The sequence below is a fragment of the Tiliqua scincoides genome, chromosome 2, assembly GCF_035046505.1.
Source record: "Tiliqua scincoides isolate rTilSci1 chromosome 2, rTilSci1.hap2, whole genome shotgun sequence".
Lineage (NCBI taxonomy): Eukaryota > Metazoa > Chordata > Lepidosauria > Squamata > Scincidae > Tiliqua > Tiliqua scincoides.
The window spans coordinates 125170755-125197438 of NC_089822.1; the positions used below are offsets into that span (position 1 = coordinate 125170755).

General features: G+C 43.5%; 1 protein-coding gene across 7 annotated transcripts in view; it reads right to left on the reverse strand.

Moving 5' to 3' along the window:
* The window catches only part of R3HDM2 (R3H domain containing 2), a 161127-nt gene extending 140694 nt beyond the window's left edge, over positions 1-20433 (reverse strand). For 5 of the 7 annotated variants that reach the window (XM_066614315.1, XM_066614308.1, XM_066614312.1 and 2 more), the window contains exon 1: positions 20172-20433. The gene's annotated coding sequence lies outside the window, so the exon portion shown is untranslated. The remainder of the gene's footprint in view (positions 1-20171) is intronic. The other 2 variants (XM_066614317.1, XM_066614316.1) reach the window with 1 other exon arrangement.
* Between the last annotated feature and the right edge of the window lie 6251 nt (positions 20434-26684).

Genomic DNA, 26684 nt, shown 5'->3' on the forward strand with positions numbered 1-26684 from the left:
GATCGCTTCCGGTTTTACGGAAGTGGAGCACAATTGCTCCACTTTGGCTTTTGACAACCTGGGGAGCCCTGCAGGCACTCGCGCAGGGCTTCCCGCACCCAGCGAAGGCTGCTTCAGGGACTGGGGAGTGCACCTCAGTCCCTGCACCCTCCCTTCCCCCCCCCGCCACCTCCCCCCGCTCCTGCAAGGACTTACTGCAGGTTTCAAACTCCAGGAGAGTTTGAAAACTGCAGGTATAAGGAACTATTAATTCATGTCAGGTCAAGGCATGTGAAGAAATCAAATTCACGTTTTTGACTTTCTTCCTTCTCAAATGTATAGCTAGCCAAATGCTGAGAACAACAGCCTGTTCTGCCTGCCCACCCTGCCTGTTCCAATTCCTCCCTCATCCTACTTTTAACCCTTTTAACAAGGTCAACCCAATTTTATGTGCCTCTTTCACCACAGGCTTTTCAAATAAGGCAATTCATTAAATACCCTAAAAAAAGTGCAAAACAAAAATTCAAATGAACAGAACAGAAAATCTCAGTATTCCCTGTTAAAAAACCAAAGCATGTCCACAACTTTTATACCATTAGCCATTCTGGCTGACACCCTTAAAAGGTTGCTACTGAGTCACACAGATGAAGAGCAACTCAAATGATCAGGACCATCAAACAGATTCTGGAAGGTACTCCAATTTGTGCTTAACACACTTGTTTTTAAAACACTATTAACATGCCAGTTAAAAGTGGTAATATTAATAAGTGGCACTTAAAATGGACCAGGGTCAGATAACACACAGAAAAATTGATCAATATTGCCCAGAAGAGGGAACAATATAATGGCTGACAGTCATTACCCTCTTTTCTATCTGCAGCATCAGGCAGAAGTCATAAGCAGGGATAAATTGGACTAAACTAACTGAACTTCTGCTCTAGTCCAATACAGCTGTATATTTAATTTTAATTCCCAAACCAATTAAGGTGCCAATCCAATCCCATCAACTTTAATAACATTTTAAACAGGCTTCAAGAGCCTTTTCACAAAGGGACAGCCCAGAACTACTCTCCCATGGCTGTAAGAACTGACAGCAATCCTGAAGCCTGCACATTGCGGTTTGCCTGAAGGCTCTAGCTTAGCCTCGGGTCACAATCAAAAATAGACGTTTCCCAGGAGGATTCATTAGGTCCATGTATAAGCCAGGTGCAAAGAAAGGATAGGGACACTTTTTTTTTTTCCAAGTCTTGCTCCATACCATCTTTCTACAGGATGCAACTGGGAGCACTTCTTGCTAGCCATCTTTCATCTCCCATAAGATTGTTCCACAAGAGCAAGGGAGAAGGAAGTGGTAATACCTGGGCTGTATTGTGTGGAAATCTTCACTGTGCCCCGACTCCTTTCCAGGTACAAGGCTACTGGCTTGCATGGAACAGGGAGGCAGAAGAGTGGTAACACGCAGGTTGTGTTGTGTGAAAAGCCTGCCCTGGCTCCCTTCCAAGTATAAGGCCTTTGGCATGCTCAGAGGTGTGACCCTTTGGGTTACCCCTTAGCCCTGGATTATCCACTCGCAGTATACTGTATTTTCAGAACTCCATCCATGGGGACATCAAGACAGAGCACGGGAACCAACATATTTTTGACCATATTAGCTCCAACTCATCTCTTCCCAAAACACCATTGGCTTGAGGGAGTGGAGCTGGCTCTGACCTAATATTGGGCAGAGGAAGATCTAACCAGCAGTAGCAGCAGTGGTATTAATACTGAACTGATGGTGATGTTGTAAGGACTGAAGATCCAGGGCCACAACTGGGAATAAGACCTGAGCGTCAGTGAGGGGGAAGCCCTGTTGAGAGGGGCAAGAGCAGGAAGGTTGATATGGTATGTTGATTGGCCTAATTCTTGTACCCTGGATCGGGGTGATGGTTGACTATCTTAGCTTAAGTAAGCTTGTGGGTGAACTTTTTATAGGCTGCTTGCTGAGTGCTTTAAATTGATGGGCCAGTCTCAGAAGCTAAGCCCTGCCAATATGTTTGTCATTAGAAGGGAGCTTGAGGGAAGAGAAGGAAGGAGGTGCCACAAGGATGACAGGTCATGGAAGATATGGTGGTGGGGATTGAACAGGCCATTCCAGGAGAAGGAGGGTCCATCATAGACAGATGGTCCCTCCTCCAACTCTTGGATGGCTGTGCTCGTGGCAGTGATTCACTGAATCTAAAGCTGCTGCTTCTGAATACCAGATTGGTGAATAATAAAACCCATATCATTTAGAATCTAACCCTGGATGAGAATGCAGACCTGGTATGTATTACAGAGAGCTGGCTGGATGGGGCAGGCTGTCCCTCCCAGCTTTGTCCACCAGGTTTCCAGCAACCACAACTGCAGGGACAGGGAGAGGGAGTTGCGATGGGCCAGCGTTAATCCATCTCCCTTACCAGGCACCCTGCAGCAGTTTGCTGGGTTCGACTCTGTCAGGCCACTGCTCCAGCAGCTGCATTGGCTGCCCATTCGTTTCCAGGCAAACAGGTGCTGATTTTGACCTTTAAAGCTTTATACAACTTGGGGCCAAGGTATCTGAGAGATTGCCTAATTCTAGATAATATGGTTCATCCCCAAAGCTTTATTGGAGCTTTCTCCAGTGATTGAAGAAAGCTTTCTTACAAGTGCTGCTGTCTAGGGAGGTGCAAGGGGCGATGGCAAGGAACAGTAGTAGTACAACCCTATGGAATTCCTTCCCCCTTGATTTACAAGCTGCTCCCTCCTTAGAGACTTTCCGACGGGGCCTGAAGACATTTCTTTTTACACAGGCGGAGTTCTCAGTCTTTTTAAACTAGGACAGCTCAATAGCTTTTACAGCTTGGTCCTTTAATATGGTGTTTCACTGAAGCCCTTGCATTTTTATCATATTTGTGCTTTTACTGTAATTTGTTTTTAAATTGTTTTAATGTTTTGTTATGTCAAAAAATTTTAATTGTGCTTTTATTATTTTTATACTTTTGGAATTGTTGCAAGCCATGTTGGGTCCAAGAAGTGGGGTAGAAATATGATTAATAATAATAATAAATAAATTGTCAATGCATAATTCCTTTTATATACTCATGTGATGCAACTGCAGTTGGACTAAATGTATGGTTCTGGTCACCATACCTCCAAAAGGATATCAAGAAGAAGGAAAAAATGCAGAAAGAGGTAGGCAAACTGATCAAGTGATTGCAGTAACTTTCCTACAAGGAAAGATCAAACATATGGAGCTTTATAGATAAGAAAACAGACGACTGAGAAGACAGAAAAGAATTTTATAAATTTATGCAGTGTGGTGAAAGAGAGAGCAAATGAGAATTTTTTCTTCCTCTCTCATAATACAACAACTCAGGCTTATCCAAAGAAATTGATTGTTCATACATTTGGGACAGACAAAAGCACTTTTTCACACAACACATAATTAAATGTACTCGCTGTCACAAGATAAATGACCACTAGTTCAAATGGCTTTTAAAGAGGACAAATTTGTGGATGAAGGGTCCCTCAATGACTATTGGCCACAATAGTTAAGTAGAACCTTCACCTTCAGAGGCCACATGCCAAGTAATACTAGTTGCTGGTGAACACCAATGTCTTCCATGTTCTGCTCATGATGCTCCCAGAGACATCTGACTAGCCACTGTGGGATAACCGATGCTGGATCAGCTGGGACTTTAGTCTGGTGTGGCAGGATTGCTCATATATTCATCTTGCATGACTAAGTTTTGAGGGAGACAGCCTTCTCTCCAGGATTCCAGAGCAGAACCAATGCTCTCCTGCAAAGACAGTCACAGGCTGTGTTTTTCTTCATCTTATAATGAAGATGAAAGACTTATTATTCCTTGCCTTGTCAGTTCTATCATCCAGATAGAACAACCTGAAAAAAGTCAAGTGCCACAGGTTCAAGGCCAAAAGAACAGTTACTGCTTAAAAAGGAAAACTGTTGATTATTGTCACCACATGCAAGACTTCAAAGTCACACAATTCTCAGGACAGGGAACCAACAATCCATCACAGGAACCATGCTAGTTATACAGTAAATCAACATGCCAAAAAGAGTGACTCTCTTTGTTGATGTTCAAGTCACCCCTTTTACATATATGTCAGTTTCCTTCCCATTGCTACCAGCCATTCCACACATGGGATTTTCAGACAGGTTTCAGCATCTGTCTGTCCTGGATTATTTCTGTAGCTAATAATATATTCATCAGCTAGGATATGCTATTTTAGATACTAGTTGGCAACCTTCAGTCTCAAAAGACTATGGTATTGCGCTCTGAATGGTGGTTCTGGCACAGCGTCTAGTGTGGCTGAAAAGGCCAATTCGGGAGTGACAATCCCTTCCACGCTGGGAGCAAGTGCAGTCTGTCCCTGGTCTGTCTCCCTGGCTATGGGCCTTCCTTCTTTGCCTCTTAGCCTCAGACTGTTGGCCAAGTGTCTCTTCAAACTGGGAAAAGCCATGCTGCACAGCCTGCCTCCAAGTGGGCCGCTCAGAGGCCAGAGTTTCCCACTTGTTGAGGTCCACTCCTAAGGTCTTCAGATCCCTCTTGCAGATGTCCTTGTATCGCAGCTGTGGTCTACCTGTAGGGCGCTTTCCTTGCACGAGTTCCCCATAGAGGAGATCCTTTGGGATCCGGCCATCATCCATTCTCACAACATGACCGAGCCAACGCAGGCGTCTCTGTTTCAGCAGTGCATACATGCTAGGGATTCCAGCTCATTCCAGGACTGTGTTGCTTGGAACTTTGTCCTGCCAGGTGATTATTATTTCTCTGGAGGCGAGAATATGTGCTTGCCCCTTTAGGTGTGGTTGAATTCTTACAACATATGATTCTGTACTGTCCCCTTTACAAAGACCTCCATTCAGCATTTCTTGAAGGTCTTCCCGACAGGAGGGTGGGTTGGGCCAACTTGGAAAAAAATTCTGTTTATCCTTTCAGATAATGAAGATCTTTCAGTGAAAGTGACATTTTTATTGAATTTAATTATTAAGAGAAGGAGGAGGCTGTCATATACAATTGTAAAGGAAGGTTAGGGTTTTTTTTAACTGTTTATTGATTTTTTTATATGTTTATTGTATATTCATTATGCCAATAAAGGCAGTGGGATGATGATGATGATGATACAAAGAAAGCAGTTGTACATCTCAACCATCAGAACAGCATCCGTTTGGCAACTTTCCTTTCAATCTGATATTCTGAACCAAATCCTCTCCAGTGTGTATTACGATTTATATCCCACTTTATTACAAAATCTTAAGGCAGCTAAAGTTTTTTAGCTTATAAAGCTTAACATTTTACTACAATTTCAAGGTGAGAAATGCCTTGAGTGTATAAGTCAATGAACTGGCCTCTGAAACCATTCACTGTCACCACCATCTCCTTTTGATGACATCTATAAACCTTTTGAACATAAACGTTAAAATTTCCTGGAGGTGCAAACTAGCAGATTTGACCTTAGTAGGTGCAAACCAGCAACAAACTCCATTAGCATCTAGAGTCAGATCCAGCCAATTCAATGGGACCCAGATAGAACTTAACAGGGATGGACAGCTGCATTCATATAAGCCTATGAACTGAACCAGGTAGATCCTTATGTAAGCATGTTATGGTTTTAAAAAGGGGGGGGCGGCAGCAAAGATATTCTGACCTCTTCATAAACTCTTCAAAACAGCCACAAACAGAGACCTTGTTAATGTAGCCATTCACTTATACACATGCTGAAATATTTTCAGCATTTGACCTCATCCAATGCTAGACCATATTAATAGAATATTTCATTGTTTAAATGCTAAACACTGATTCAGGGCAGTGAATTCTCAAGTTCTAGTGTTGCCATTTTAAGAATGTTATTACCTCACTGCTATTACCTCACAGTTCTCATTTTCTGCTTGTCGACTCCTGTTTAATTTAAATTATATTACTGTAAAAATAATCAAGTTACAAATACTTATCTGGGACAGGGAACCAATTAATACAAAAGAAACAAGCTAAAGCTTGTTAAAGTTCACATAAGGTTTTATTCCCAATTCAGAGACATCCATTCCATTCTGCCAACAGCTCATATGTTCATATTGTGCTATGCTCCGAAACAGAATCTTTCACATAACTGTTCATTTTTCCAGACACCAGGTGAGGCAAAAGGTGCTGGGGAAACAAAGAAGACATCCAAGTTCAAGCTTTCCTTGCCACCAACTATATGCAGCTCTCTTCTGACTTTTGACCCCTTCTGCTAGTCTATTCCTGAGCAGATAAAATGGTTCTGAACATTCCATGCTCACATGACAGAAAGAAGGATACCCAATTTGAATAACATTAACCCAAACTCAGTTTCTGTGACTTCAGTCAGCACCAAATGTGGTTTGTAGGTTGAGAGTCTGAATGGAAGTTAAGTCTTAAATCCCCTCGCTGAAAACAGGAAACATTTTTTTGTGCTTTCAATTAATCCCTCATTCCAGTCTCTTTGTTGACAGTATATATCTTACAGTAGCCTCTAAACAGAATCCCTGAGTTTGGAAACAGAAATACAAAGTGATGAATTGTGAAGAATTTACTGGTATAGGGACACTCCTCCCCCACAACACTCACTGACACAATTGTAGAGGACAGTTGGGGAAGAGAAAGAGTCATTCCAATCCCTACTATTTATCTGAAACTAGGAAGGATATTGCCTCCTACCCTGGCCCCCTCCTTTAAGCTTCTTGCACATGGACATTCCACTTCATATAGATCTGTATATGTCCTACACTAAACCAATTTTTTCCTAAGAATTACCCACCCTGCCTTTCACACCACCTGAATTACCAGAGTCAAGTTACTACAAGTCAAACCCTCCTCTTAAGTTCTCAAGTAAATGGACCACTGAATCTCTGGTATCTTCTCAAAAGTCAAGCAAAGACACAGAAGCCATATCATAACTGGAAGTGTCAAACCAGGGTTTTGAGCCTGAAGATCAACTCTTCTTGCTTCTAAAGACCCTCTGCCACTAAAGGTACCAAAAAAAACCCACACAAAAAGAACCCTCGACATTTCTTCATAGAGTATTTTCTTCTCCTACCACTTATTTCTATTACGAAAATTATATTGAAGATGCAGCTCATTTCATTCCAAACTCTCGGAATGGGCAGTAATAGTTTAAAACAAATGTTGAAATGCTGGATGTTAAAAGCATCAAATATTTAAAATGTATATCTTTAACAAGACTCTTAAAAACCCAGTAGCTGGTAAGTAGTCAATTCACTGAAAACAGTCTCATCTTTCATCTTGGTAAAGAGCTACCAAGATGAGTTCCAAAACAAAAAGAAATAGTGGCCAACAGCTGCCAATGTTATCCAGAGCACCAAGGAGGGGTATGGAAAGCAATGTTAATTATTTCAAATTATGCCTGGATTTTAGGAGAAGCATTCCACTTGCAAAGACTCCCTTGCAAGAAATGAGGAATTATCAAAGGTCAAAAGACTCCACCGAGACTCATCACTGGTGGAATTCCTTTCCACAAAGAACACTTCATGTAGACCAAAATTAGCTCTGCTGCCAGCTGTGTTTTGTTTTGTAGGCATGCACGTGCATTTGTCTGTTCCATTTTGGAAAGCAGGACAGCCACTGAATTATGACGCTGAACTGGGAAGGGATGGAGGCAGCAAATTCTTGCGGATATACTTAAGATCAGAGAAAGCAAGCAACACCATAGCTTCTTGACATATCAAGACTTGTAAAACACACACACAGAATTCTATTTAGCTGCTTTTATACTGCCCATTAACAGACTATAAGGGAGCAATCGCAGCAACTGCCAGACCAAATGTTTCCAGTTCATCTAATCTAGCAGTTGGGGCAATTTCCAATACTTTTATTAACTTTACTTAATTTAACAATACTTTTGTTTCAATATTTCTATTATCAAGCCAAAGCAGCAATTGAGACAAAAGCACACCCCTTGGGAAAAACACACACACACACCCCTCCCTGTGTGGAAGTACCTTTACACACAGACTAAAACTCTGGGTCTCACTGTGCAGACTGCATAGCAGATCTAGGGGGGGAAATTAAACCACATTTTTAGGGGCCAATCCCACACACATTTCAAAGAGTGCAAATTCCTAGATGCCAGTTGAGAACTGAAATAGTCTATTAATTTCCTGGATGCCACTCTCATATTTCTAGGTTCCTCAACTGTCTTGCTACACAGTCCTGGGTGGTCTCACAAATGCTCCCATCTGTGTGTGAATGGACAAGGAGCTGGTGGAGGTACAAAAAAAAGGTACTAACATGACTAGGGGGATAGAGCATCTTAAGAAAGTCTCAAGGGGCAGAATAAGAGGGGGGCATGACAGTTAAAGTTATGAATCATATGGAAGCTTTCCACATTCTTTCATAGTCCGCAAATAAGACCGATCCTCAACAATACATATTTTATGTAATTCACTGTAATAATATTAGCTACCAGTAGAGATGGATTTTAAAAGAGATTAGACAAATCCATGCAGACAGAGTGCCGAATGAGATTGGTCTTTGGTTTTATTTGCTAAAGCAGCGGTTCCCAAACTATGGGTCATGAGTCAATTTTTGGTGGGTTACGAGGTCACTTGGCTGAGTGTTCTATGGCCTGCGGACCCAGCAGGAGACCCAAAATGCCAACCTGCACTATCTTGCCTTTGCACAGCCTATTTCCCACCTACCAATATATCACGATCCACATTCTCATAAGATCCGCAGCCCTGCTTAAGGTGCCTGGTCAGCCCTATGCAGCCTTGTGGAATCACAGGGAGGGAGGCATTGCGGTGGTAGGCGAAAAACCTATTGCCATCCACTTGATTAATACCATGGGAATAAGGAGACTTCTTGAGTAAAGATTTAGGTGTTCCAAAGCTGCGTTAGCCAGGTAGTGCACCACAATGCCTTGAGGCCACAGCCAGCGCTCAGCCCGCTTGATTGTTTACCATGTTCACATTTGCTGACTAATTTGGCATCATGCTATTTAAATTATTTATATAAATCATTTATACACTGTATTTATATAAAATGGGTTGTGGCTCTAAAAAGTTTGGGAAGCACTGCACTATAGAAACACTTTTGTTCGTAGGAATTGGTAAGGGACCAGCACCAGGAGAAGCAGAGTGGGCAGGAAAAGAGATTATGCATGAGCACATCTGTCCACTTTCAAAACTTCTGTGCACATATACACTTAATTTCTGATATTGGGAAATATTTGATGTTTCAGAGCAATACACAAAATCATAACATCATGTAACGTTACATAATGAGATAGGCAACTATGGGTTCCTCATTCTGTTGTTATCTTCATTTCCAATGGCAAGAATTTGGATTTTGCTCCAAGTATGCATGAAAATATATTCCTGTTGCCAGTTGTCCTTTTACACTTAGCAAACACCGAAAAGGTGCAAAAAAAAAATTAAAGTAAAATTACATCTCTGTAGGTCCAACACATTCCTGCAAGATGCCTGCATCTGAAACATTGAATTACCACCATACAAACTGACCAACACAAATGACAGTGAATAAAGACTTTTCAATGATGATTCTTTTAGATAGTGTGTATGGTGGGTATCCATAATTAGGGATTTGCTACTGCAGTGTCCCAGAGTGGTTTTGTTGTTGTTGTTGCTGTGCTACCTTTTTTCTTTTGATTCTGTCCTCAGGAGAGCAATATTTTCAGTGCTTCTGACCTCCCAACCCCCCCCCCCAAGAACTACATGAGATAGTACCTATTACAGGTTGTCAGTGACAACTGCAAGCATGTCTAAACTGAAACATGAAGTTCATGAGGGAGCATGACACAAGCACCATCACAACCTGCCACCTGAGCCAAGGAGTCTATTGTATTTGCTGTGGAAGGAAACTCTCTATGTGATCCAACATAGTGGCATTATAAAGCCTCTGAAAGGGATCTAGACTCTGGTCTAATTAGTATAGTTATCTGCTTGTTGTTACTATTATAATAAACTGATGTTTTAAATGATCTGACAATTGACTAATACAGCAGTTGTCAAACTCTCAGGGAGAGTTTGCTGCAGCCTCTGCTAAGTCAAAGCAAGCCCCTGCACCCCTCAAAAGTGACGTGGTTCTGGTGATCGCATCGCTGCCTTCCCCCCTCCCTGTACCTTAAGGGGGCAGAGGCCAGGGCTCACTGGAGGTGCGGGGCCCCAGTTTGAGAACCACTGGACCAGTATATAGATCAAGGTTTTTTGACTGGCTGAATACCAGTCTTAGACACCCTTCTGTGGAGAATAAACTTGAGCCCACAAGAATAACCAAGAATGAACTTGCATTCTAAACTCTACTACTGAGAAGATAAAATGCTTCATTTTGCTATGCTCCATATGAATAGCAAAGAGCACTGCTAGAATTCATTCATACAGTATACATAAGAGTAAGCTCCAGTTTCAGTCAGTCACCAAAGGGGATATCTGTGGCTACCTGACTTACAGTGCATAGCCATGCACAGAAATTCTTTAAACCAGGTGTGTGCATTTTCTTGATGCATAATTACTGACATACCTCAATGTATCTCCTTTCTCCCAAAACATTTCTGCTATTTTTTGCAATCAAAAGCAAGATGCAGCCTCACTCTGCAACATAAAAGAGTCCTGATGAGTCAGGCCAAAAGTCCATCTAAACTATCATTCCATAGTGGCCCAGGTACCTTTAGAAAGCCCACTTGTCACAGGGTGGGGCAAGTACCTTTCCCCTTAAGATGGATTAAGTTGGTTGCTGGCTACTCAGGTGTAGTGTATCAATAATTTAGAGAATAAAACCTGGGCGTGGGTGTCTGAAAAGAGCAGACAGCAGGAGGAAGGGAGCTGGGGGTTAACAGCCTTTACACTGAAAGAAATGCTGAGCGACCTGTAAGGTGGTAATTTTAGCCTTATTTTAGTTATATTATCTTTTCTTGTTTTAGCTACTGTAACTCATGTAAATATGTTTTTTTGGAGCAACTGAAGCTCCCTTAACGTTATAATAAAAATCTTATACATGAAAATTGAGTGCAATAATTGACCAAGGAAATGTATGTTAATAGGACCTGGGGCCTGAAGTAAGAAAAATAGAAAACATTGCCCTTGGGGGTTTATGGAGGATGGTGTAGGTGGAGGAGGGTTAAATCCTACTTGACTTGGGAATCCCCTGGTCCTTCCCTACTGCAAGGGTGATGTTTGTGACATGGTGGCAGCCAGCGTTCTTAAGTGCCTGATATGGTGAATAGTAGTGGATCCTGCTAAGTGTCTGGCAGGATAATTAGTGGTGGGCACCTCCAGTGGTGATTTGTTAGGTGGGTGTGGTGAGTCACGGTGTTTGGTGATGCACACCTGTACTTAACAGGAGGAATAGTGGTGTTGGTCACCTGAAATAGAACTGGGTGGTGCTAACCAATGATACATGGTCCTTGGTCAATCTGCACTGGTTAACATGTATTTTACAGTAGCTGTGTTTTGTGGAGTGAGGAATGCAACAAGAGATTAGGGAGCTGCTGAAGTAGTCCCAGAAGCGGTGTAGCTTCCTGTCAGTGATCGGGAGTTGTTGTGGAATTTTCCTACACCCAAAATGGAATGCTTGGAGTTTTGACTGTCCCAGAAGCAAGAGGGTGGTAATGATGTCGGCAGTGGACAGTCTGATGCCTACTACTAGTTTGCGAGGGTCAGAGGCCAGAGTACAAGTTCTGAGACAGATATTGAAAAATCAAATTCAAATGCTAGTCCAGTGACGGAAATTTGCCAAAGCTACTTTCCCACAGTTGCAATGGCAAGAAAGAGAGATGGAACCAATTAATATATTGGAGTTACCAAAAGTGGCATCTGGAATGGATGTGTCTGATTCTGCAAACTGGAGGCAACCAGTGGAGCAAGGGTAATCAGAACCAGTGAAGAAGCTGCATGCCATGGAGTTGGCAAAGGAGAGAATGCGTAAGTCTGGTTTAGACTATACCAAATGTTGGCAACAGAGTGCAGTTTTTACAGAAAAGATGGCAAGTCTGCCTGAGATGCAACTGGAATTTGACTATAATAACTTTTACAGGAACAGAATGGTTGCTTCTAAGATCCAAGTTGTGGCCCAAGAAAACATAAGTGAAAGTGGGAAGGAGGCTTCCAGGAAAGAAGAGGTTAACAGATTGTGCTGGGTGCAGGAGAGGAGTCTTTATGCCAATAAAGGTCTTACTGAACTGAGTCTGTGGAAGTGGCTGCAGTTGTTGAGCCATTAGCATTTTCTTCTAATTCTGCTAGGCACGAAGGCACCTCTCAAGGGCTCAGTGAGTTAAGATGAAAGCATATCCATTCCCCCTCCATTGCTCCCCTGCACCTGGTATTTAGAGAAGGCGTATAACCTCTAACAAGTTGTTCTCAAAATTACTGCTGCCACAGCACCCTTCATCCATAGAACCCTATCACAGTGGCACCATCACACAAAATCTTGCATGTGAATCTTGGCCAAGCAAGCCAGGAAGAAGAGGCCAGCAGCAACCTTATGAGTGCGCTGCTACACCCTGGGGTGCCACTGAGTGCAGTTTGGAAACCTCTGTTTTAACCTAAATAAAGTATATAGCCATCATGAACCATAGCTATTGATAGGACATGTACATCTGTCTGATTTGTCTCTGGGTCCAGTCCCAGCCCCATTTGCCAAAGAGGGATCAACTCCTACCTCTAGAACTCCAACCCGAGAACCCCCCTATACAGCTTCTGTGAAGTGTAAAGACATTTAATATAGTAGTAGTTGGCAATCTTCAGTCTCGAAAAACTATGGTATCGCGCTCTGAATGGTGGTTCTGGAACAGCGTCTAGTGTGGCTGAAAAGGCCAATTCGGGAGTGACAATCCCTTCCACACTGGGAGCAAGTGCAGTCTGTCCCTGGTCTGTCTCCCTGGCTGTGGGCCTTCCTTCTTTGCCTCAGACTGTTGGCCAAGTGTCTCTTCAAACTGGGAGAGACCATGCTGCACACCCTGTCTCCAAGCGGGCTGCTCAGATGCCAGGGTTTCCCACCTGTTGAGGTCCATTCCTAAGGCCTTCAGATCCCTCTTACAGATGTCCTTGTATCGCAGCTGTGGTCTACCTGTAGGGCGCTTTCCTTGCATGAGTTCTCCATAGAGGAGATCCTTCGGGATCCGGCCATCATCCATTCTCATAACATGAGAACATCATCCATTCTCATAACATGACCGAGCCAACGCAGGCGTCTCTGTTTCAGCAGTGCGTACATGCGAGGGATTCCAGCTCGTTCCAGGACTGTGTTGTTTGGAACTTTGACCTGCCAGGTGATGCCGAGGCAGCGCATGTTCAGTCTCCTCTCCTGTTGTGAGCAAAGAGTCCATGACTCACTGCAGTACAGAAGTGCACTCAGGACGCAAGCTCTGTAGACCTGGATCTTGGTATGTTCCGTCAGCTTCTTGTTGGATCAGACTCTCTTTGTGAGTCTGGAAAACGTGGTAGCTGCTTTACCGATGCGTTTGTTTAGCTCGGTATCGAGAGAAAGAGTGTCGGAGATTGTTGAGCCAAGGTACACAAAGTCATGGACAACCTCCAGTTCATGCGCAGAGATTGTAATGCTGGGAGGTGAGTCCATATCCTGAACCATGACCTGTGTTTTCTTAAGGCTGATTGTCAGTCCAAAATCTTGGCAGGCCTTGCTAAAATGATCCATGAGCTGCTGGAGATCTTTGGCAGAGTGGGTAGTGACAGCTGCATCGTCGGCAAAGAGGAAGTCACGCAGACATTTCAGCTGGACTTTGGACTTTGCTCTCAGTCTGGAGAGGTTGAAGAGCTTTCCGTCTGATCTGGTTCGAAGACAGATGCCTTCTGTTGCGGTTCCAAAGGCATGCTTCAGCAGGACAGCGAAGAAAATCCCCAACAAGATGGTGCAAGAACACAGCCCTGCTTCACTCTGCTTCGGATGTCAAAGGGGTCCGATGTGGAGCCATCAAAGAATATAGCAAGCTAACATCATGAGGGCCTTGTAGGATCAGACCAGAAGTTACTGTGCTTCCCACTTCAGCCTGCCAGACACTGCTGGAAAGGCCACAAGGCAAGGGACCTTCCTTGCTGCTTTCCAGCAACTGGTATTCAGACACATTGTGACTCTGAACACGGACACTCCATATACTGTAACTATCATGGTTAAGTACCAGCAACAGACTCCGTTTAAAATCCATCTAAAATTTTGTGGTAAGGAATTTCATACATTATGTGACATGTGAAAAAGTACTCTTTTGTTTGTTCTGAATCTCCTGTGACCACCACCCCCATCTTTCAAGTGTCTTCACTTGTTTACTGAATGTTTTTTTTTTTTAAAGGAGCAGCATTGCACTTTTGGCATCTTACTTTAAAGCAGTTTTAAAATGTTTCATTGCAATAGTGCTTTTACTTTCAAACATGGCCTTGCAAACAATTCTAATTACTACTAAGACAGAGACAGTGAACTACTGGATAAGCAACAATGTATTATTTAGCTCTAGAATTCAAGCAGCAACATAGGATTGCCAGTACCAATACCCAGGAAACACTTTCTGCTCAAGATGATTAGAAAGCTGAAAAGAAGCACAGTTCTCTTAACTGAACAGTACAGTCTTTTAAAAAATTTATTACCATTTTAGTTTGTGGAATAGAATCACTAGACTGTGAATCAACCAGTCCAATGCCCCTGTAAAGCATGGAAATAGGCCTTCATTACAAAATTCCCTCACTATGCCTTCTTCCTTGGTAAGATGGCAAGGTCAGAAATAGAACTCAGTGTCATCACAAATTCTTAGAGAGGTCACTGCCTGTATTTTCACTCCTACAGGTTTTGTTCAGTTCCCTCCCCTGAAGAGCTCACAGGTTCTATCTTTAGATGCTTACACGGCCCCAATACAGCTGTACCCTAGCACATCGAGTATTTAATGTATCTATCCACAAAAATATCCTGCCAGGTGGAGAGATAATTTTATAGACAGAAAAGTAAGGCTTCCCTGGACCAGCAGTCAAGGTTGCGACATGTGATGTGATCCTTAGCATGTGAGCTCAGAAGTAAGCCCTGCTGAGTTCGGTGGTACTTGTTCCCCAGCAAGCACGTTTATGATTGCAGCCTTAAGCACCATTTAGTTGAAAAGCATCATTGATTTCAGTGGAATTTATTTTCAAGAGAGTGCTTTTAGGTTCATAACCACAGTGACCTTCCCAAGGAAGTGAGTGGCAAAGCAGAGTAATAAACTCAGGTCTTCCACATACCAAGAACTTTAACAAGTGAACAGCTTCCCCTTTTCACTAAGAAAATAATTTATTCCAAACACACAGCACATGGCGCTGCCAAAAACAATGCTGCTGCAAACTCCATCCCCTTCAGCACAAAGTTGTTTGCTTGGTCTACTTGGGCAAGCGGCTGCTGTCCATCTTTAATATAAGGAGAACATGTTGCCTTCATTCAGTGCTTACCTCCTGCCTGAACACCTTGTTATTCTGTCCCTAAAAATCCTTGGAAGAAAGCATCAGGGAGCACGTTACACTATGCAAAAGACATGTTCCCTTTTCTTACAAGCAAATAAGATGCTTACATATTTCCTAATATCTTATGCTAACATTAATCAACATGTCAACATTAAATCAAGAGGTAGTCAACATGCCTACTTCCAGTGTGCCAGGCTAACACCTTCATTCCACCCAGGAGGTTACCACAGCCCACTAAGCATACCAGAAATAGTATACCATATTCCCTGGTTCTTAAAAGCACCCTCTGTAGGCTACCTAATTTGCTCTTTCCTCAAGAACTGGACCTTGCAGCATTGTTCAGAATTATATGCAACCTCCACGCTTTCCCAGCCTCAGAGAATAGTACAGTTCACAACTTCCAACCACATTTCTCAGAAGCAAGGCTGGAAAAAGATTTCAAAATTCCTTAGGCACTTGAATTCTTCCAGTGGTGACAAAGAAAGTGACTGGGCACCCTGAACCAGTGGTGACAGTTCCCTCCTGAATACAGCATGGCACCCTAACACCACTAATTACACAGGCCTACAAAATTGAGGGTCAGAAAAGTTTTTCCCAAGCTTTATAGTGGTTTGATATGAATTTGTGGTGCTGATTCCAAAAATGACATCCGTTTTGCCCTATCACATCTAGTTTTGGAGATATAGTATAGCCTCATTAGTGAATGGTTCAAGCAGCTTTCTCCTGAGGAAGTCATGGTGTGGGCTTCCTCATGAGGAAGCTACTTGAACCATTCACTAATGAGGGTATACTATATCTCCAAAACTAGATGTGATAGGGCAAAATAGATGTCATTTTTGGAATCAGCACCACAGATATACCCAGGAATAGGTGTAACGTTTAAGGAAGCAAAATGTGTGTTGGTCTGTGTTTATCTTGCCACTGATAAATGCTCGCACAGGTCTACACAACCTGCAACCCAACACACAAACTACATAGTGCTGATTACTAGAAGGCAAAGAAAACAGCAGGTTTATTAAAACCCTGATGAGCAATAACAAGTGGTTAGTGGCCTGTGTTCGGCTTGAAGAGTCACAACTTGTGCAGATCTGCCGTAGCTGAGGGCAAGGGGAACTATAGGCGCCCCCCCCCCCGTATCTGCAGATCCAATATCTGCTGTTTCAGTTATCTGCAGATACCATGGACGCTACGGGACCCCTTCAAACGCCAGAACCACCTTTCAGAGCGCGATACCATAGTCTTTCGAGACTGAAGGTTGCCAATACAAAAAAACAAACCCCCAGTAACTTGCCCCATTGTTGTACAGTACTTTCACTGCATTTGCAGAGCTCCAGGCAGTCTCTTCAGGGTCACTCAGAGGCCCTAGTCTCCACCCTGGAATGCATCTGGATTCAGTAAACTTCCTTAAGGTGTTTGAAGGGGTCTCCTGGTAATCCACCAGGTGGGTCCAGATCAGAACTCCTACTGATGCCATGGCATGCCTATATACTGAAGAGGATGAGCATTCATTCTCAGCACCAATTTCTGTAGCAGGTGAATGTAATAATTATAGATACACCCTTCATATTTGCAAGATGTTATTAATTGCTCCCAGTACCTTCTGTCTGCAACCAAGAACCCAGAAGAATCTCAGTTAAAAGAGATTCTCTAACTAGAAGCCAAATCAAAAGAACACTACATCACAAAAAAACAACACACCACGCAAAGAGCACAACAATATGAACACAAACCACACAAACGATAGGAAGCATACTTTCAAAACCACCAGTTTGGCAATATGAAAAAGATAATGTACAAGACAGACAAAATTATTAAAGCAAAGGACAGAACTAAACTTTACCTATTATAGGATAAAACTGCAAACTTTTTAAACCAGTCACAGCAGCATGAAAGCCAAACTACTCCAAATGCTAAAATATCCTCAGATTCAAAATGCAGCAAAGCCTCTTTGGGAAAACCAGAGCATCACAAAACATTAGAAAAGTTGAGAACCACCAAAAACTTCTCTCCCTCCACACACAGTTACTAGAATATGTAATATATGCATAAAACTATTACACTACAATTAGTGGAAATGCCAAGCCCTGAAGTAAAAGCAAGTAGTTTGCCCTGAGCAAAACCGCTCCCAAAAATATTGGTACTTGAGCCTCAGCAAATGACTCAGAAAACACAGCCATATAAGCAAGGAGCTGCATGCACATGTTGGCATGCTCTAGGCCAGTGGTTCCTAACGTAGACCACATGTACCCCAAGGGGTATGTGCCAGGATGCTTAGGGATATGCAAAAAAAATTGAATAATGGTGAGGAAAGGTACATGTCAACAGTACAGACACAAGCCAAAAGTTGGGAAATTAATTCAGCGTTACAACAAGTGGCAGAGTGGATTTTCTTTTCTCAAGAAAAACCCATGTTCTCTCACTTTGTTATTGTGGCAAATGGTGGGAGTCCCTTCCTATACAGTGTGTTGCAAACACACCACTGCAACATGCATGCTTGGCAGCACACCCCTCCACAAGCTCAGCTATCACTCTCCTCTGCTTCACGAACATTTGAGTGCTGTCACATTGGCACTGGTGTATATATAAGTGGGCACCTCAGTCAGTCCAGTGAGCAGTGTTCAATGAGTGAGTTCTTCTGGATCTATTTGTTCACCTTACTATTTTGTTGCTTTTTAATTCCATTATTGGGCCATTTATTTACAGTTACAACATATAAATTTGAAATAACAGCACCTAAATTACAAACATTTGTTAATATCAAGGGTATAATTTATGGAAATAGGCTGCCAAATGGTACTAGGCCACAGGCTCTCTTCAGTAAAGACAGTACTTCAATCACAAGAATGGAAGGCTAGTTTAAATAAAAGAGGACACAGAACAGACGCAGAACACATTAAACAGCCTTTGCCACAACAAAATAAATCTGAAAACAAAAGTCAGCAGATAAAAGGAGACAGCACCCACACCATATAACTGTGAAACATGTTGCATGAAGCATCTGAAAGCTTACTAGATGTAAAGCAAAAAGAGAGCATTCATAGCTCCAGTACAAAGCTTTTTAAAAGTTTTGATAGTCATATGGAACCACTTACACATAACTTCTACAGCAGGAGTCTCCAAACTATGGCCCAAATCTGGCCCGCCACAAGATTTTATGCAGCCCACAGCAACTTTTTTTTGGTTAGAGCATTTGCTAATGTTTGACTTTTTACTCATTATGTATGATTTCTCAGTTTAAACAAGGCATTGGTTCCTTGTAATTATCACATTTATCTTTTGTTCTGAATCATATCATGCCAATTATTTAAAAGAACCAAGTTAAACTTATTCATTCATTTCAATTTCATTCATTCATTCATAAAACTGATTTTTTTTCAGCCCACTAGCATGTGTAAAATATATAAAGTGGCCATCATACTGAAAACTTTGAAGACCCCTGTTCGACAGTAAAGTTTTGATCTTCCCCATGAGGGTTCTCATACTCCTCTGAAGGTTTCAGTGCTGCTCTTTTACAAAGGTATATACAAACGCATTATTTATCTTTATACATTTATTAATCCTAAAAAAGGAAATCCTAGATATAGAAAACAGTGTTAAATTCTAAGGATCTCTTAATCCTGTGGGTGTAGGATCTCTGTAGGTGTACAAAAGAACACATTATGCTTTCCAGAATAAGACACTTTCTAGACTCAGTCAGAGTACCTTTCCTAGACTGCTGTCAGGTTCATCAAGAGAGCCAGCTACCTTCAGCAAGTTCTTGAAACAAAAGATGGAAAATGGCTATTATTCTAAACAGAACAGGGCAAGTCTATTACTAGATGTACTGGGACTTGCCTTTGGCTTCTTCACCTCCAAATGTCTTCGTTTACTTGTAGGCCAATCCTATGCAGGTCTCAGAAGTAAGTTTCATTATAGGCAATGGGGCTTACTCCTGGATGAGTGCAGATTGGATTGCAGCCTTAGAATTTCAGTTCACTCCATCCCAAAGGACTTGAGACAAATAACCAAGAACACAAAGCAAACCACACCACCCACCTCAAAACCAGCGGTCAGGAAAACAGGGTAAGAGTTTGTCTAATTCCATGGTATTTCCACTTTGTTCCCATCTTAATCCTGAACTCCAAAGGCCAGTCTAAACAGTGACATCTGCTTCAAAGAGGTGCTGTGACTCAGATTTTGAAAAGCCCACAGTGAAGAGGAGCATTGCAACTGAGAGGCAGCCAAAGAGGTGAGAAAGTTCTCTGTACCTCCAGCCTATAGAAGAGTCTCCAATGTCAATGCCAGGCTCATCAACCAAAGCAAACAGAATATGCTTCATCTGCCCCACTCAACAGCAGAATGAGACCCTCAGGCCCATCAGGAAAGGAGCCACATCTCCCTCCAGGCTCTCTCCAATCCCTGTGCTCACCACATCATCACACCTCCGTACAGCTGGGCTGTTCCATACCTTGGCCCATTTCAAATGATACTATGAACACCATTCATTCTCGATCTCAGACCTGTTGCACAGGGAAAGCAGAAAAACACACACACAAGACCTCCACAGCTCTTCCGTACCTGGAGAATTTAAGTCTTGAGCCAGCACAGCACACCAGTCACGAAGGACACAGAACACACCACAAGTCCCCCATTTCACCCCCCAGCCTATATGCAATGCCCCCCCAAGAGGCTCTACCTCCCAGTAGGAGCGGGGGGGGGGAACAGCAGGAATCCCACCACCTCAAAGAGTCCAGGTCTCTCTTACCTTGGCAGGTGGGGGGGGAAGGAGGGGGACTGCCCCCCCTTCCCTGGCTGGAGTGTGCTGCTGGTGCTGTTCCTACCGCCTTCCTCCTCCTCTTCCTCTTTGGGGAGGGGAGGCTGTGCTGAGCAAGGGACCTGCCGTGCCCCCTCTTCCTCTGACGTGAGCGGTAGAGCCTAGGTAGAGGCGGCAAAGAGGAAGAGGAGGAAGGCTGGGGGGGAGGGGAAGAAGAGGAGGGGGGAGGAAGGCTTGGGGAGGGGGAGGAAGGCTTGGGGGAAGGGGAAGAAGAGGAGGGAGGGAGGCTCGGGGTAAGGGGGGAGAGGGGAGGAAGAGGAAGAGGAAGAGGAGGAGGGAGGCTCGCTCTGGAGGCAACAAATGCGGGGGTCAAGGGGGACCTTCGGGCTCTGAAGCGGCCCAGAGAGCTGCTGCTGGGCGGGAGCTTCACCACTTCCACCACCACCACCACCCCCGCACTTCACCTCGCTTCACCCCCGGAAGAAGAGGCGGCGGCAGCGGCTCCGGGGGGAGGCAGGGGTGCGGGGGCTCGCCTGGGGCCTGGGGGCGGCGGCCGAGGGCCTGTGGGGCGGGCAGGGCCACCGGTGCGGGGAGGGGCAAAAGAGGAGGAGGAGGAGGGAGGGGGCAAAAAAAGAGGGAGGAGGGGAAGAAAAGAAAAAAAGAAACAGAAAAGGGAAAGAAGCTGCCGGCCCCTCCCCCCCGCCTGCGCGCGCGCGCGTTTGCGTCACTCCCCCCGTGCGTGTCGCGTCACCGCATCCCCGCGCGCGTCACGCCGCCGACACCACGCCCACCGGCTCCCGTTGCCCCTGGCAACCCCGAGACGCGCAGCTCCGCTCTGTCGGCCGGGCCGGGGTCGCCGGGGTAAGAGGGGGGGAGGCAGAGAAGGAGGGGGAGCAGAGGGAGGCTGCCATCCTGTCCACCCTTACCTGGGAGTAAGCCCATTGACTATAACGGGGCTTACTTTCTCTCTCTCGCTCTCCCTCTTTCTTTCTATTGATTTGATTCAAGTTTGATTACTATTCCTTCATTCCTCTCTTCTCATCCTAGTTCAGGAAATGTGACTATCTCCTGAGGCCACAACAACCCTGCTGAGAAGGACACATACATTCTGGATCTAAATTTTTTTTCCCCCCTCTGAAAAAGGTAACACAAATTTTGAGAACTTTAGAACCTAATTTTGGTTATTAAATAAAAAACTGGTTCTAGGCAGTATAGCCGTTCTGTAGTTTCAATATTAATTTCAGGAGTTGGACTCACTGCCATTGGGTGTCATGGCAGCCAGGCAGTCAACCCAGAGTGGCCCTGCCAAAACAAGGAGAACTATATTCCATGATCACAAGTGGAGGGCCAAGATAGCCCTCTTAGGGCCAAATCCTATGCTGGTGCAGCTGTGCCAATGGGGTGTGCACTGCATCCTGCGGTGGGGAGACAGTCACAGAGGCTTCTTCAAGGTATGGGAACATTTGTTCCCTTATCTCAAGGCTGCATTGTGGCTGCACCAGTGCTAGAAAGTTGGATAGGATTGGGTCCTTAGGGCCCAATCCTAACCAATTTTTCAGGGCTGATGCTGCCTCAGTGCAGCCCCAAAATAAAGGAACAAATGTTCCCTTACCTTAAGGATGCCTCCAAGAGTGTCCCACTCCATTGCAGAATGCAGCACATATGCTGTTGGCATGGCTGCATCAGTGCTGGAAAGTTGAATAGGATTGGGCCCTTATTTAATAATCCATTCGTGTTGTTGATGCTGATAGGAACTAATTAGACGGTTTCCATTTCCAACCACTTTGATCCTTTCCTCAATACACTTCCCTGTGTGTTTACACAGCCATGATGTTAACAAGAGCTGAAACACTCCTTCAAAGACTTACGTTGCTTTGAGTCCTCTTCTTCCCTTAAACTCACAGAGCTATGAAGTTAAACACACTGCTATAAGCTGAGGCACTACCAAACTTTTGCAGTTGCTGATTGGCTTATCTATCACCCACGAGGTTCTGTTGGAGGCAGTCAGAAACCCATCAAACAGATTTTTAGATTGTGAGCCCTTTTGGGACAGGCAGTCATTATTTGATTTTCTTTATAAACCGCTTTATGAACTTTCGTTGAAATGTGGTATATAAATACTGTTATTATTATTATTAATAATAATAATAGTAAAGACCCACTTCCAAACTCAGAATGCATTGGTATGCATGCTATACTGAATTCAGCCACTAGATGGGGTGAATAATGGAATACTGTATAATGGAATTGAATTATTCCATTATTCACCCCATATAGTGGCTGAATGTGGTATAGCGCCTATACCAATGTATTCTGGGACAACATTGGAACAGCAAGAAACCCAGAAGTGGGTCTTTAACCCTGAGAAGCTTGCAACCAGTGCGATTTAACAGTGCTAAGGTAGGAAATGGGATTTTGGCATTTTTTTCCCTTATTACAAGGCATTTAAAAGTGGACCCAGTTTCTGTGGTGAGTCAGATAAGTGGATAACAAGACACAACCTGTGTGTGTGTGCTTGCATGGATGTATGTATGTGTGTGTATACACACACCATTATATGTACCATTATATATACTGTGTATGTTCATATATATGAACATATAAAGAGATTGATATGTTCAGGGTGGTGTACAATTAAAAAATAAAAGTGCAACAATACAAACATGAATTAAAACAATTTTTAAAATAATAGGGTTAAACGATACAGATAAAAATATAAAAAATTGCTGCACAAAAAATAATGGCATAAAAGCAGCAACAAAAGGAAGAAGTGTTCCTCTTCCCTCTTCAAAGGCCAAGTGAAATAAATAGATTTTGGGCGCAATCCTAACCCCTTATGTCAGTGCTTTCCAGCACTGGCATAGTGGTGCCAATGGGACGTGTGCTGCATCCTGCAGTTGGGTGTCACTCACGGAGGCCTCCTCAAAGTAAGGGAATGTTTGTTCCCTTACCTCAGAGCTGCATTGCCCTTAGGTCAGTGCTGGAAAGCACTCACATGAGATTAGGATTGCGCCCTTTTAGAACCCTCTGGACCCCACATATAAATCACAAAAAGATTGCCAAAAATCTACCAGTGACTATGTTGTTCTTTGTTCTTGATGCACAGCAACTTAAAATAGCAGTTTATTAATATAAATAACTTTACAAAGTTTAGCCAAATACTTCCGTTGATCTGGAATATTTTGTGCTCTCTGCTTTGTAGCCATTTTCACCATGGCAGTGGTAAAAAGATTATATATTGTAGCATGATGACCCAAATTCATGCCATCTTTTCATGTAATCTTAAACTAAATCTAAAATTACTTGGGTTAACAAAGTCGGTAGCAAATAATTGACTGAATGCTATCTACAGTCTTCTGCAAATAAGGTCAAAAAGTAGTGCAATGTCAGCAAGTATATGGTTTGCATCTCCTTCAATTATAAAATATAAGTTTTATTTTGGCTGCCTAGCATATACAATATACTGTTGGGTTGGGTGGGTGGGTGGGTGGGTAGATGCGTATTTTTGTTTTGAAAGACTTCTCCCTTAAATTGATACATACAAATCCAGGATTGCAATGAGACCATCACAGATTCAGAACACAATTCTAACCCTCGGTTAGGCCATTGCAAGTCCCTTGGGTCAGCCTGGGGGTGTTGCAAATGTGCTAAAGGGCATGTGTGTGATAACTCAGGAACCAGCAGGGTGTTGCACAGATGTGCACCCGCCTCCTGAGCACCAGTGGAAGGTATCTTTGCGCTGGTGGCAGGCTGCCAGCTCAGGGGTCTGGGGAGGGCAGAACGGGGGAATTCTGGAGCAGGTGGCAGGTGGGCTGGTAGCCAGATTGGGCGCAGGAGGGGTGTTGCCACAATCCAGCACTTAAGCTGGATCCTACCACCATCCCATCCCTTTGCTGCATGCAGTGCATGCTAGCTGACCTGCCTGTTCCAGCGCAGTTTAGGATTGGGCTTCCCGTGATCTGTGGGGTATGCTGCTATAGGGCAAAAACTAGATCCAAGGCATTGATCATCATGATTTTTGGAGGAAGAGCAGAGAAGCTTACCATTTAAGTACTGTACAACTAATATCATCATCATTTACTATTTATACTAAATAATGGCTTTAACTCCTGCTAATTGAGCAAAAAGGGAATTTTAAAAGAGGTGGCTCTTTTATATTTAGTAATGAGAGAGCAACTGTGCCTGTTCATTCCCCAGCATAGCATCCGTCTCAGTGTCTGTTTGCTGGTGTCTTCCTAGTGTTTCTTTTTAAATTGTCAGTTGTTTTGATACAGAGAGCCATCTCCTCTTATTCCTCTTGCTATGTGAACCATGCCAGGAGATGCCGAGATCTCAGCATCACCTGGCAGGACAAAGTTCCAAACAACACAGTCCTGGAACGTGCTGGAATCCCCAGCATGTATTCACTGCTGAAACAGAGACGCCTGCGTTGGCTCGGCCATGTCATGAGAATGGATGATGGCCGGATCCCAAAGGATCTCCTCTGTGGTGAACTCGTGCAAGGAAAGCGCCCTACAGGTAGACCACAGCTGCGATACAAGGACATCTGCAAGAGGGATCTGAAGGCCTTAGGAGTGGACTTCAACAAGTGGGAAACCCTGGCCTCTGAGCGGCCCGCTTGGAGGCAGGCTGTGCAGCATGGCCTTTCCCAGTTTGAAGAGACACTTGGCCAACAGTCTGAGGCAAAGAGGCAAAGAAGGAAGGCCCATAGCCAGGGAGACAGACCAGGGACAGACTGCACTTGCTCCCAGTGTGGAAGGGATTGTCACTCCTGAATTGGCCTTTTCAACCATACTAGGCGCTGTTCCAGAACCACCTTTCAGAGCGCGATACCATAGTTTTTCGAGACTAAAGGTTGCCAACACAATGTGAACCATACAAATTACAATTTTGTTAAGCCGTGGGACATAGTAAGGTGGAGTGCTTGGTGACTACCACCCACCTCCTTGCTCCTGCTTCATCCTTTAAACGGCAACAGATTGGGAAGGTAGACATCACCCAGTTGGAGAAGCGAGAGAGAAGGAGGCTGCATGGAGAAAACCTTCCTTCCAGTAGGCCAAGGGCTCCCTTAGAACCAAGCAGTAGCGGAGTGTGATAGTCCAGTGTTTCTTAAACTGTAGGTCGAGAACCACATGCCCCTGTTGCTCGTGGGTCCCACAGAGCCTCTAATATAAACAGGATGATAGAAAGATCAGATAACTAATTGCCTAAAGCTCTAAGGCTATTCAAAAAGATAGTTGTTAAGTGCTCTGCAAAGAGGTGAGCTCCTGCAGCTTGCAAGCTTGTGTAAATATAGGGCGATAAATGGTTGACGGTTTACTTTCTGGTGTGTTTTTTTCCAAGTCCATCAATGATAGGTAGTGGGGGAAGGTGAAGTGAGTCACATAACTAAGCCCCTCAAGCCTTGAGGCTATTCATTAGGGCCACCTCATTACGAGAAATAGATTGAGGGGTTTTTTTGCAAAAAAAAAAATCAAATAAAGTATTACTCGTAAATAAAATACTATTTCTTTTTAGATCACCTTTTTTCAAAGTCTTGTAAGGCTAGGTGGGTCCCAATAGTGTCATTTTAAAAAGTGGATCCCAGTGCTAAAAAGTTTGAGAACCATTGTGACAGTCTAATTTGAATTAAAATTGGAAAGGACCTTTGCTGAATAGGACATATTTGTGTGCAAACATTACAGAAGGACCCTGGCCATGAGTAATCCAGCATTACTGAATAATATAGGACTATACTGGGCCATGTGGAACCATTTTTTTTATTCTGCTTCCAGCTAATTGAGGAAAAACAATGCCTCAGCAGCACTCAAGGGCCCTAGTGTGGGAGCAACCCATGTAAACATAATGAAGAACTGACTTTTAAAGAAAACTCCAGAGCAGGCATCTAATTCATTCAGCAGGTGTGTGTTGGCGGGTAATCTGAATTTCCTTTTTTACTTTGCAGTTTTATACGTTATTGATCTCAGTAGAACTTACTTCCAAATAAGCATACACAGGATGGCGCTTTAAGTCCAGCTATCTCAGAACATCTATATCTTTCCCCCCTACTGTTACTTGTAATTACGTGCATGTAAATGTACACAAATGAACACTAAAGTGCCATGTAGTGCCAAGCCGGCCATTTCACACATGGGTAGGTCTCATTGTGAGCTGTTGATAACAGATTGTAGGAGATTTATGTTTTTCTAGCGTGACTTCTGCTCAAAGAACAAATACTGTTTTGGCTTTTAAAATGCTGAAGGACTGACTGTTGAACAATGAATGAATATAGCATACAGTTGATGTTCAGTGAGGCCTTCAGCAGTTTGTAATGGCTGGGCAGCCCTTAGACAGCAATCCTTGGTATGACAAACTGAATTACAAACCTGTAACTATTTTCATCTGAAAAAATGAAATGGGGGGGGCGGGAGGGAAACAATGCACCTAGAGCCTAGAAATCACATTGGATAAGCCAACAATTAAGGCATCCTAAAACATCTTCACTCTGAAACTTTCACTACAGTT